Raw genomic sequence first — 13,576 nt, 5'->3', positions numbered from 1 at the left:
CATGCTACGCACTAGTGACAGATCAGATAGTTTAATACGTGGCTAAGAAGTTGGTGTAGAAGGGAAAGCTTCGGAATTTTTGCATCATTGGGCTCTTTTCCCGGGAAGGTACAAAAGACAGAGTTTGCGCCTGAACTGCAGGGACTAATATCTAAGCCGAACGGACTGCTCGTAATGTACGCGCGGGTTTTAGCTAGAGTTACAGGACAGAGGGACTAGAGTGCCATAACTGATAATGGGGAGGTTGAGAAGACGGATTTGGAAAATGACTCAGACCATGTCCGGAATCAAAATGCAGTAAACGCATATTGCAATTTATTTATTTATTTATTTATTACTATCATTTTATTATTCTTTTTCTTCTTCTTCCATATTAAGCATTGCATTGAATTGCTGCTGCTAAGTTAACAAGTTTCACAGCACATGCCGGTGTTAATAAACCTGATTCTGATTCTGAATTAATCACTCTGATGGCCTGGTGGAAGAAGCTGTCCCAGAGCCTGTTGGTCCTAGCTTTTATGCTGCGGTACCGTTTCCCGGATGGCTGCAGCTGGAACAGTTTGTGGTTGGGGTGATTTGGGTCCCCAATGATCCTTTGGGCCCTTTTTACACTCCTGTCTCTGTAAATGTCCTGAATAGTGGGAAGTTCACATCTACAGATGCTCTCAATTGTGCCCCTGTAGAAACTCCTCAGGATTTGGAGACCCATCCCAAACTTCTTCAATCATCTGAGGTGAAAGAGGCGCTGTTGTGCTCTTTTCACAACACAGCCGGTATATACAGACCATGTGAGATCCTCGGTGATGTGGATGCTGAGGAACTTAAAGTTGTTTACCCTCTCAACCCCAGATCCATAGACGTCAATAGGAGTTAGCCCATCTCCATTCCTCCTGTAATCCACAACCAGCTCCTTCGGTTTTGCGACTTTGAGGGAGAGGTTGTTCTCTTGACACCACTGACTGCTTCTCTGTAGGCTGTCTCATTATTATTTGAGATTTGGCCAATCAGTGTGGTATCGTCAGCAAATTTAATTAGCAGAGTGGAGCTGTTGGTGGTCACACAGTCACACAGAGAGTAAAGGAGGAAGCTTAGTACACAGCCCTGAGGGGCACATTTGAAGGTCAGAGGGGCAGAGGTGAGGGAGCCCACTCTTACCACCTGCCGGCGATCTGACAGGAAGTCCAGGATCCAGCTGCATAAGGCAGGGTCGAGGCCGAGGTCTCTGAGCTTCTCGTCAAGCCTGGAGGGAATTATGGTGTTGATTGCTAATTTGTAGTCCCAGAACAACATTCTCACATAAGCATTCCTTTCCTCCAGATGGGTAAGGACGGTGGGTAGAGCTGTGGCTGCTGCGTCAGCTATCGATCGGTCGTGTCGTTAGGTGAATTGTAGGGAGTCCAGTGAGGGTGGTAGCAAGCGGCAGATGTAGTCCTGACCAACATGTCAAAGCATTTCCTTATTATTGAGGTGAGTGCGACAGGACGCCAGTCTTTCAGACATGTCACCTTGGTCTTTTTAGGGACAAGAACAATGGTGGATGCTTTGAAGCAGGAGGGCACTCTACACTGGGAGAGGGAGAGATTTCAAGATGTCTGTAAGCACACCAGCCAGTTGTGCAGTGCACACTCTGAGTCCAGTCCGTCCTCGTCCTGTCCGAGTCCCACAGCTCTCTTACCTACTCTCTGTCAGCATTGTCTCACTCACGCACACATTATCCCATCGCCCTCTTACATGCACTGACCCATCTCTCTCTCTGTTTCTCTCTCTCTCTCTCACACACACACACACACACACACACACACACACACACACAGTATCTCATCGCCCTCTTACATACACTGACCCATCTCTCTCTCTGTTTCTCTCTCTCTCTCTCTCTCACACACACACACACACACACACACACACACACACACACACAGTATCTCATCGCCCTCTTACATACACTGACCCATCTCTCTCTCTGTTTCTCTCTCTCTCTCTCTCTCTCACACACACACACACACACACACACACACACACACACATACACACACACAGTATCTCATCGCCCTCTTACATACACTGACCCATCTCTCTCTCTGTTTCTCTCTCTCTCTCTCTCACACACACACACACATTATCCCATCGCCCTCTTACATACACTGACCCATCTCTCTCTCTGTTTCTCTCTCTCTCTCTCTCTCTCTCTCTCACACACACACAGTATCTCATCGCCCTCTTACATACATTGACCCATCTCTCTCTCTGTTTCTCTCTCTCTCTCACACACACACACACACACAGTATCTCATCGCCCTCTTACATACACTGACCCATCTCTCTCTCTGTTTCTCTCTCTCTCTCTCTCACACACACACACACATTATCCCATCGCCCTCTTACATACACTGACCCATCTCTCTCTCTGTTTCTCTCTCTCTCTCTCTCTCTCACACACACACACACAGTATCTCATCGCCCTCTTACATACATTGACCCATCTCTCTCTCTGTTTCTCTCTCTCTCTCTCTCTCTCTCTCTCACACACACACACACACACAGTATCTCATCGCCCTCTTACATACACTGACCCATCTCTCTCTCTGTTTCTCTCTCTCTCTCTCTCACACACACACACACATTATCCCATCGCCCTCTTACATACACTGACCCATCTCTCTCTCTGTTTCTCTCTCTCTCTCTCTCTCTCTCACACACACACACACACAGTATCTCATCGCCCTCTTACATACACTGACCCATCTCTCTCTCTGTTTCTCTCTCTCTCTCTCACACACACACACACACACACACACAGTTACAGTATGTCATGTATCACAGTGGTCATAACTGAATTTTGACTGAAGAAAAAAAACATCAGAGTTGAGGGCTTCGCATCCCTGAGCATCCATAAGACCATAAAACAGCGGAGCAGAATTAAGTCATTTGGCTCATCGAGTCTGCTCTGGCTTTTCATCATGTCTGATCCATTTTCCCTCTCAGCCCCAATCTCCTGCCTTCTCTCCGTGTCCGTTCATTCCCTGGCCATTCAAGAACCCACCACCCTCTGACGTAAACATACGTACACTGGCTTCCACAGTAGCCCGTGGCAACGAATTCACCCCTCTCTGGCTCTGGATGGGTATTCATGGATACAACAAGTGGTGGGAAAGATATGGGATGTAACTTACAACGGGAGATCCAAAAGGCATGTCCAAAGAGAAATGGTCAACAGTCACGAGAGACTTCAACCTGTAAATAGATGTGGGAGAATCAGGGTGGTCCCGGATCACAAGAGAGTGTCATGGTCCGGTCCGTGAAATCCGCATTGCGGTTCACGGTCTGGTCCATGTGCCTTATTCCAGGTTTTCCGGTTTTCCCCAGTTTCTGTTGAGGAAGCTGATTCTCGTTTAGGCTGGCTTCATAGATAGCTTCAGGATTCAGCCTTTGGCTTCTGGATTGTTCCTGTCCAAACCCACTGTCTGAATCCCTTCCCGTTTCTTCACTTCCCACCCGGGGCCCTGCCTAAAGCCTTGCCTCGCCTTGCCTCGTCTGAAGACTTGCCTCGCCTCGCCTCATCTGAAGACTTGCCTCGCCTGAAGCCGCGCCTGTAACCCTCGCCTGCAACCTTCAGCTTCACTGCTGTCAAGTTCAACCTCCGGAGCAAGATAAGGTACTGTCTATCGTTGTTTTGAACTGTCTCTGTGTCCACGCCTTCACTAGGTAGGTCTGGCCGTTTGCCGCTACCTAGTGTTGAGAACCGTCTCGTCATATTCTGCGTTCTGTGTAATGAGTCCCGGGCCTATGTCCTGTACCCAAGGAGGGGTCCCGGCTTTGTGTTCCATGTTCCTGTCTCTTCCTCAACCAAGGTTCTGCGTTCCTGTTTCTCCTTCGGTCAAGTTCAGGCTTCGGGGTCTCGTCCAGTCCTAGCCACGTCCAACAACCTTGTCCTGTCCAAGCCACGGCTTTGTGTTCTCGTCTCGTCCATGTGTCTCGCCCAGTCCAGGAGTTCCTTGCCCAGCCCGGTGCTGAGGTTTTCTCGACCTGTGCTGGGGTTCCCTTGCCCTGTCCAGGAGTCTAACGTGCAGTCCTGTTGGCACTCCCAGTCCTGTAGCCACGTCATGTACCTGCCCACTTCCGGGGTCCGAGCCTGTGTCAAGACCCAGGTTCTGGGTCCTTGTCCAGTCTCTGGCTCGGAGTCCAAGCACAGGCTCCTAGTTCCCAGTTCCTTGTCCTGGCCCCACTTGCCTAGCCATTGTCCTAGCCCAAGTCTGTGTTCTTGTCACAGCTACTAGATTGCATCCAGTCACGTCCCTAACTCTAGTCCTTGTCCAGTTCCCTGTGCTTCAGTGTCTGTGTCTTGCATTTGGATCTGCTCCCAGCGCCCTCATTATGACAGAGAGGGAATTCGTGAATTCTAATTTCTAATCCCACTGTTCCGAATTCTGTCCGCAGTCCGGTATTGGTGTCTGGACTAATGGAGGGAGTGGAGGCGAAGGGAGACGGGAGTGGGAAAGAGAGGGAGGAAGCGATGGGGGGAGAGTGGGTAGCGGGGGGGGAGCAGAGAGGGGAACAGGAGAGGGATGATAGAGGGAGCGGGGTAACAAAGGAGTGGTGAGACGGCAGCAGGAGACAGAGGGAAGCGGAGGGAGAGAGTGGGAAAGAAGAAAGGAGGCAGAGAGCGGCGGGAACAAGAAAGAGGGAAGGAGGTGGGGGAAAGGAGAGAGAAAGGGAATGACGGAGCAGAGAGAGAATGGTGCAGGGAGAGAGGGTGGGGCGGAAGGAGTCCAAGGGAAAGAGAGGGGGGATGGCGTGAGTAAGTGTGGAGTGAGAGGATGAGAGAGTAGTAGAGAGAAAGAAGAGGAGGAAAGGAACAGCGGGGTCGAGAGTGAGGGGCCGGCAGGGGAGAGAGTGAGGTGTAGGACACAGGGGAGGGAGAAAGAAGAAACGTGGGAAAGAGTGGGAGAAAGGATAGAAAGGGGACGGAGAGCGTGTGCGGTACGCCAGAGGCGAGGCAGAGAGAGGGAAGAGGGGCTGACGGAGAAAGTGGCGGAGGAGAGCGAGGGGGAATATGGGAGAGACCAGTGCAATGACCATTCGACTGCAAAAGCTTCGCTCTAATAAAATTGCATTGATGCGATTGGGTCTCTTTTATTTTCGTCTGGACGCTGGTGGTTACCTTACTGGGTTGGCGAGTGTCTCCTGTGCGGAGGGGCTGCATGGGGTGGTAGAATGTGGAAGGGATCGTTTACTGCTGAGAGGTTTGGTGTCGTTAATCTGCAGGGTCCTCTCTGCTGTCCCGGAACCTTATCGGCTGATTCTCTTTCACTTTTTCCTCTCTTCCGATCTCCTCCGCAGCGTCTCTTCCTATCTGTCCTCGCTCCCTATTACTCTCCTTCTCCCCAGCCTCCCTCTTCCTCTCCCCTTACTCTCTTCCATAATAAACGGACGAAACAAGAGCAGGAGTCGGTCATCTGGCCGGTCGACCCGGCTCCGCCGTGTAATCAGACCCCGGCAGATTTACCCGTGGACACAGCGCCACCTACCGTTCATGGACATCTGCCATGTGTCGAAGAGCGCCGGGCTTCTCCGTTTCTCTGGCGCCTGTATTTCCTAATTATTATCTTAACTAGGACTGTTAAGTGCTGGTGCTTTCGATTTAACCTTGTCAAGTTAATTGAGACTGGCTCGCCTCTCGCTGTGCCAGGCGGGTCGGGCTATCGTGTGGTGACTCAACTTTTCATAACGGCGTTCATGGAGTGTGGCGATCTCACACTAATGGTTTCTAAGTTCCGTCTTTTTTTTCGCCCATTTCTTTCCCTTTTGATTTGCCAGGGGATTGGGGTTTGGGGTGATATCTTTTTGCGGGGCAGTGGGTCGGGTGTTGGCGGTCGGGATGCTGTTCCTTTCTGTGCGGTGTGGTGTCGACGTTTCACTCCGAACGGATTTTCTATTCTCCCTACGTCTCGTTCCCATCTCGGGAGGTGCAGGGATGGAGAAGGATGTGGCAGGCTATTGTCCCGGTGCACGCCGAGAGGACGAGGCTGGAAAGCAGGTCGGCACAGACTGGAAGGACCAGGGGGTCTGTTTATGTGCGTGCTGTCTGATAACTCTACAGCCTCTGCCTAAGAATCCAGTCCAGTAACTTACCTACCCCTGATGTCAAGCGGGCCTATGGTTTTCAGGAATACCCATCCCGCTTTTAAATTAACAATAATATTTATTATTGGCTTTCTGGAATCTTGCTTGTGGGTGAGGCGAACCCAAATATATTGGTCAAATCCTCAGTAATACCGATCTCCTCCCTCTCAATAAGGTGGAGAATGGAAACATATCCCGCTTAATGCTCTTGAAGCGACCAGACGAGACCTCCCTGGTGGCTTGTACTTAGAGTAATTTGAAAGCAGTTTGTATACCTACAGGACAGGAAAGGTTTGGTCATACACTCTGACAGCGGGCTAAAGACCCTTCGGCGCATGTGCAAAGCAGCGAAGGTACATTCAAGCCAATTCCTGTCCCAGGGTGATGCGTCAAACGCAGGCTCTTGTTTTCCCACTGTTTTTTTGTTTGTTTTTAATTTAGTGTCGTTTTGCATCTTTTCCCGAGACTGCTGCGGGGGCGGGGGGGGGGGGGGGAGGGAACAACCTGTGTAACACAGTCAAGTTAAACCTGACACATAATGTTTTCAGGAGATGGGAGTTGACAGACCATTTTTTCACACTCACGGTGGTGGGTTTTTGAAATGAATTCCAGGGGCGATGGTGGAGGGAGAGGCGATGGAGGATATTCGACTCCACATGAATATGGGGAGAACGGAGGGAGGTGGACCTTGTGTGGGTAGACGGAATTGGCACAGCTGGGCATGAAATTACCAGTTCAATTGGTTCAGAACAACGCAGTGAGCAGAAAGTCCTGTTCCCGTTCTGTCCCGGCCAATCTCCCGATAACACAGACCCCCTCCTCCTGGCAACACCCTCGTTAATCTATTCGACATCCTTCCAGTTTAACCACATTTTTCTCTCTCTCTCTCTCTCTCTCTCTCTCTCTCTCTCTCTCTCTGTCACACACACACACACACACACACTATATATATATATAGTTTTCCCAATCACCCCAATCCCACGCGAGCAAGGATCTGACTTCCCCACCTCCCTCAGCCAATATCTCACGTCTCCCCCTCGCAACCGCATCCATGTCTCCCTCGATTTACATCCCTCTCTTCCATCCTCTTCTGATCCACACTCCGCTGCTCCTAATGTCCCACAGCTGCTGGTCCATGGGACGACCCTCCCGGAATTAACAGAAGGGGGATCAGCGATGAATGTGAGGATCTGGAGACCGGACTCGTGACACTGCTGCGGCCTCTGGGCTCTGCTCAGTGCAAAGCCTGAGTAATGAACTGAAGCAACGACGTGAACTGATATTTCACCGCGTTGAACAGCTGCTCCCTGAATTTCGACTGAGTGACCGCGTAAATAAATGTGTTCGTGCAGCAGCTGAAATTCTTCAGCAGGCCTCCGACCGTGTGAAAGATCCATTCAGAATCATTGAAATTGAATCCTATTCCTGAGATCTCATAATACATGAAATTTACAACGTGGGTCATCCACAGGAGGATGAAGCTGCCGGAGAGGGTGAAGAGTAAAACCACAGACCTCCTCCTGCTCTCCATCTCCGGGTCACCGCGGTTCTCCGCCTTGCTCTGACCCCTCAGCCCCTTCCGGACACGACTGGCCACAACAATGCAGCATCTCCAAGTTTGCGGATGACACGAAGCTGGGTGGCAGTGTTAGCAGTGAGGAGGATGCTAAGAGGATGCAGGGTGACTTGGATAGGTTAGGTGAGTGGGCAAACTCATGGCAGATGCAATTTAATGTGGATAAATGTGAAGTTATCCACTTTGGTGGCAAAAATAGGAAAACAGATTATTATCTGAATGGTGGCCGATTAGGAAAAGGGGAGGTGCAACGAGACCTGGGTGTCATTATACACCAGTCATTGAAAGTGGGCATGCAGGTACAGCAGGCGGTGAAAAAGGCGAACGGTATGCTGGCATTTATAGCGAGAGGATTCGAGTACAGGAGCAGGGAGGTACTACTGCAGTTGTACAAGGCCTTGGTGAGACCACACCTGGAGTATTGTGTGCAGTTTTGGTCCCCTAATCTGAGGAAAGACATCTTTGCCATAGAGGGAGTACAAAGAAGGTTCACCAGATTGATTCCTGGGATGGCAGGTCTTTCATATGAAGAAAGACTGGATGAACTGGGCTTGTACTCGTTGGAATTTAAAAGATTGAGGGGGGATCTGATTGAAACGTATAAGATCCTAAAGGGATTGGACAGACTAGATGCAGGAAGATTGTTCCCGATGTTGGGGAGGTCTAGAACGAGGGGTCACAGTTTGAGGATAGAGGGGAAGCCTTTTAGGACCGAGGTTAGGAAAAACTTCTTCACACAGAGAGTGGTGAATCTGTGGAATTCTCTGCCACAGCAAACTGTTGAGGCCAGTTCATTAGCTATGTTTAAAAGGAAGTTAGATATGGCCCTTGTGGCTACAGGGGGTATGGAGGGAAGGCTGGGTTCTGAGTTGGATGATCAGCCATGATCATAATAAATGGCGGTGCAGGCTCGAAGGGCCGAATGGCCTACTCCTGCACCTATTTTCTATGTTTCTATGTTTCTATGTAACAATGTGTCTGACTGTCAGAGCGTTGAGCAGCAGAATCACAGCGAAAGGGATGCACGGATTTAAAACTATATCGAGCCAATCGTATACTACCCATCCGAGGTCAGTGAAAGTATTGGGCTTTAGGTCACAGAACCACGGTACGTTGTTGATTATCTCTCTGGGTTCCCAGAGAAAGTAGCGGGGAACCTTTTTCAGAAAGGACAGCACGCCGGTTGTTGTGAGAACCACAGCCGCAGTTTTCCCGATGCAATATTTTGTTTTCAGCTTCTGACAGCAGATGCCGACAAACCGATCGAAAGTGAACATGACGGTGAACCAGACAGAGCAGTGTGTGGCCGTGAACCTCAGTACCTCGATAACCCTGCACAGAGGAGTAATCCTCAGAAAATTCCACGTAAAGTAATGATTTAACACCTGATGCACAAGGACCTCGATGACTACGGTCAGTAGATCCCCCGTTGCCATGGCAACCAGGTAGCGAGTGGTGCAGGGAGAGAGACCGCACTTTCCCCGGGACAGGATCACAATCGCCGCTAAATTCACTGCAGGGAGAGAGGAGGGAACAGACACCGGGCATTATTAAACTCATTCTCCGGGAATGGACACATGTTCGGGTTTCAGCCAGAGGTCATGAGAGCTAGATGCGGTGAACGACTGCTCGTCCAACACCAAACATGGGTCACACTGTCTCTGACCTGCCTTCTTCAGTGTGGAGATAAGGCGATGTGTTGATAATGGATTGAAACTTCCCTGTCACACCTTCCCGGACGATTCCCGGCTCCCAACAGTGGGACACTCCGGGCAGGGTGTCATTAAAGGACAAAGTATTCACTCCGGTCAATAACTCATAAACAGTCAACACCACAATGTACAACATTCCCAGTCTCACATTCCCGGAGAGCTGCCTGTGCCCAGCATTGGTCCAACTCTGAACAAAATTCCATCAAATGCAAGAACAACGATCGAGTCGGTCCATTGAGTTTGAGTAGAGACAGAGGCTTAGTTCCGTTTGTCATTCAACCCGAAAAATCAGAATATTGAATCGACAGAACCGATATCACTGACGGATATTACTGCCACGAGCACAGAGCGGGAAGCTTGTTAAGTGACCCCAAACAGGCTCACACCGGTATACAGACGGAAGTGCCAAACACGAATATCTGTGCTCACTCACCAGGAACTCCAATGAAGACAATGAACACGCTCAGTATTTTATCCACACGCCGGTACCTATCAAACAATGCAGGCATTTTCTCGAGCCAGTGATCTGTCCCCCAGTGCTGCAGGCGATCTCTCGGAATGGAATCGTAAGGCTGCACATTCCTGGGGTTTCAAGCAACATACATCAAAGTTGCTGGTGAACGCAGCAGGCCAGGCAGCATCTATAGGAAGAGGTGCAGTCGACGTTTCAGGCCGAGACCCTTAATACCATTTACCGACTCCACGGGGGCAGGTTTCATCAGATTTAAAAATAAACATTTTGAATTGATTTACAATCCGCTTAACGTCAGCCACGTGCAATCCCGGGTTGTAGCATTGTGATTAACTTCGTGAATTAATTGTGAAACCGCCAGCGACGGATATTCTGATGTCGCTAAGGAATGTAAATTAAGAGCGGCATTCCTCCAGCATAGGGTATGTTGTTTCAAAGACTAATCAGACCCATCACTTCACCTCACCTTGCGTCAGTCCGACTTGTGGAACGGCTGAGCAAATAAACTCCACGCTGTTTCTTCAGTAATTGTTAACGCAGCTCCTCTCACTGTAACCTTATCTCTCACTGCCGGTACAACAAACCATCTTCAATCGTCGGGTTAAACGCGAGCGGTATGAACAACAACGATCGGTGCTCATCCCGGTTCCAGTCACTGATTTAACCGTGACTGCCCACCCCTCTGGAAACTCAGCATCTAACGGGGCCGAGACAGTATCCGGGGATCAGAGGGGATGAAGAATTGACCATTTTGAGAACTGACAACCGACCTTCATTAACAAAGGTCATATTAAGTTCGCTCTCCCAATCTTGTTTAATCTTTAGTGAGACGTTGTCTCTTCGTAGCAAAAATAAATTATAAATTCTACCAACTGAACCTCTCACTAAAGGATTCATATTCAAAATAGTATCCAACAAATCAGGTTCTTGCATATATGGGAACTTAGGTAAGTATTTTTTGTAAAAAATGTCTAACCAGAAGATATTGCAGGAAGTATGTCTGAGAAAGAGAATATTTGCTAATTCAAAAGTCATCAATCGACCAGTACAAAATAAATCTGCAAAAAAAAACAGATCCCTTTGTTTCTCCATGGGAGAAAAATGGGATCGGTTATTGCAGGTTTAAATTTTAAAAATTCGATATAAATAGCTAGACAATTTAAATTGTTTAAAATTATGAGTTGCGAAACTGAAACCAAATCAGTAAGGACTGTTTAATAACAGGGTAGAGGTTTAAATTTGGAATGCTAGCAAGTTGTAAAGGTAATTGAGCTCCTAATAATGAGATTAAATGAAATTGTTTGATAGCTTTTAATTCCAAATCAATATAAGCTGGTTTTTGGTTCTTGTCGAGCCAAAAACATAATTGTCGAATATTAACAGCCCAATAATACAATCTTAAATTAGGTAGTGCAATTCCACCATCTTTTCTAGATTTTTGTAAATGATACTTATTAATTCTTGGTCTTTTATTATTCCAAATAAAGAACGAAATAATAGGGTCAACTTGATTTAAAAAAATTCGTTAAAAAGATAGTTATATTTTGAAAAATATATAAAAATCTAGGTAAAATCATCATTTTCACGGCATGAATACGACCTTTTAAAGAAAGTGTAAATGGGTTCCATCTAGAAAATAATTGTTTCATAGAGTCCATTAAATGAGCTACATTAGCTTTATAAAGATTTTTTTAAGTAATGATAATACCTAAATATTTAAAAGAATTAACAATTCTAAATGGAATGTCGTTATATATATAAAAACAGGAGCATTTAATGGGAACAATACACTTTAATTTAAGTTAAGTTTACATCCTGAAAATTTTCCAAAATCATTTAGTATTTCCAAAAGATTAGAAATAGATTCTTCAGGGTTCGAAATATAAACCAAAAGATCATCTGCATAAAGAGAAATCTTATGTATGGTCCCATTTATAGAGATACCATGAATATTTTTAGCTTCACGGAGTATTATAGCCAAAGGCTCCGGTACAAGATTAAATAATAAAGGACTTAACGGACATCCCTGTCTAGTACCTTGTGAGAGTGAAAAGAAATGGGACCTAAGATTATTAGTAATAACAGTACCAACAGGATTCTTATAGATCATTTGAATCCACTTATTAAAATTTTTACCAAAGCCAAATTTTTCTCATATATTAAACAGATATGTCCATTCAACTCTATCAAATGCCTTTTCTGCGTCAAGAGAAATAACACATTGGGGTATCTTGGATAATAATGAGTATATAATGGTCATCAATCGCCGAACATTGGAGAAAGAATAAATAAAGCCTGTTTGATCCGTAGAGATGATTTTAGTTAAAATATTTTCCAAACAGTTAGCCATTATCTTAGAAAGAATTTTTGCGTCCACATTTAATAACGAAATAGGTATTTATGATGAGTGTTCAGTAGGATCTTTATCTTTCTTAAGGATTAAGGAAACAGAGGCTTCTTAAAAGGAGGTAAATTACCCTTCTCAAAAGATTCATGAAATATTTCCAAAAGATATGGAGAAAGTAAGTTTTCAATTTTTTTTAGTAAAATCCTACCGAATAACCATCTAGTCCAGGAGCTTTACCTGATTGCATTGACAACACAGCTTTCTGAATTTCATGCTCAGTAATTGGAGCATCATGAATCTGTTGATCTTCAACAGTAATTTGAGGAAATTTAATCTTATGTAAAAAAGCCCTCATTTTGGAGGAATCCGCAGGATATTGAGATTTATAAAAATCAGAACAAAAATCCTGAAAAATATTATTAATGTCTTCATGCTTACTTGCTATATCTCCATGATCTTTACGAATCTTTAAGATGTGTCTTTTAGCTCTAGCTGCCCTTTATTGGGAAGCTAAGAGCCTATTATTTTTATCCCCTGTTACGTACCCCGTTACTGGGTTGCCAAACCAGCAGAAATGGATCACTCAGTTGGAGTCTGGAGTACTAGAACTAAGAAAGTTTTATTAAAGAAACAAGCAACACAGTAATCGAAAGGATAATAAATGCAACAGTTCAACAATGATAACCACACATGTGCACAGAATTAAGATAACAGCATCAATCAAGCTCTATCGTTGTCTAGGGGTAAATGACCAAATTTCAAAAGGACTCAAAGTTCAGTCCAGTTTAGTAGTCCAGTTCGCAGTAATCGTTGCCATGGCGATGGACAACGTGGGGGAAGAGAGAGATAGAACAGGAACAACTGATCATTCAGCGCAGCTTCACTCACAGACCGGCGAGATGGCTCACAAGCAGCTTTTGGGCGGGTCCTTGGTGATGTCACCTGAGGTCACCGACTGTGACCCCTCCTCCAGATGCGGTCGATCCTCTGCAGTGAACCCGGCACCCAGGCAAGGGCGGACACACACCGGGTTCCCGCTGATCGTACCTTTCCACCCTGGTCGTTGTCTGATACTTCCCACCGACTCGTGAGAGGCGTACCGCTTCCAGGGTCTCGTTACCTCGGGTGGCGTGTGTGTCGCCTTAGCGAACCTGTCCCTTTTTATCCCCCTGCTGCGGTATCACCTGTCCATCACTTCAAACAGTTCAGGGTTCAAAGGGGGAGCCGCTCCAGACAGCTCTCTCTCTCCCACGTCCCTTCATTACACATCTCCAGACGCTGCTCCATTGTTCCTTATCTCTCCTTCCCCTGAGGGCAGGTGGCAGACCAACTGCTGATGCCACTGA

The 13,576-nt window shown here is 46.9% G+C and overlaps 1 pseudogene; it reads right to left on the bottom strand.

Annotated features, from left to right (window-relative positions):
• Positions 1-7,357: 7,357 nt before the first annotated feature.
• LOC134341513 (probable G-protein coupled receptor 139) lies at positions 7,358-9,991 on the bottom strand (annotated as a pseudogene).
• Between the last annotated feature and the right edge of the window lie 3,585 nt (positions 9,992-13,576).

This window comes from Mobula hypostoma, unplaced genomic scaffold (genome assembly GCF_963921235.1).
Source record: "Mobula hypostoma unplaced genomic scaffold, sMobHyp1.1 scaffold_162, whole genome shotgun sequence".
Lineage (NCBI taxonomy): Eukaryota > Metazoa > Chordata > Chondrichthyes > Myliobatiformes > Myliobatidae > Mobula > Mobula hypostoma.
The sequence above is the reverse complement of the archived record's forward strand: the minus strand, read 5'-3'. Positions and strand labels throughout refer to the sequence as shown.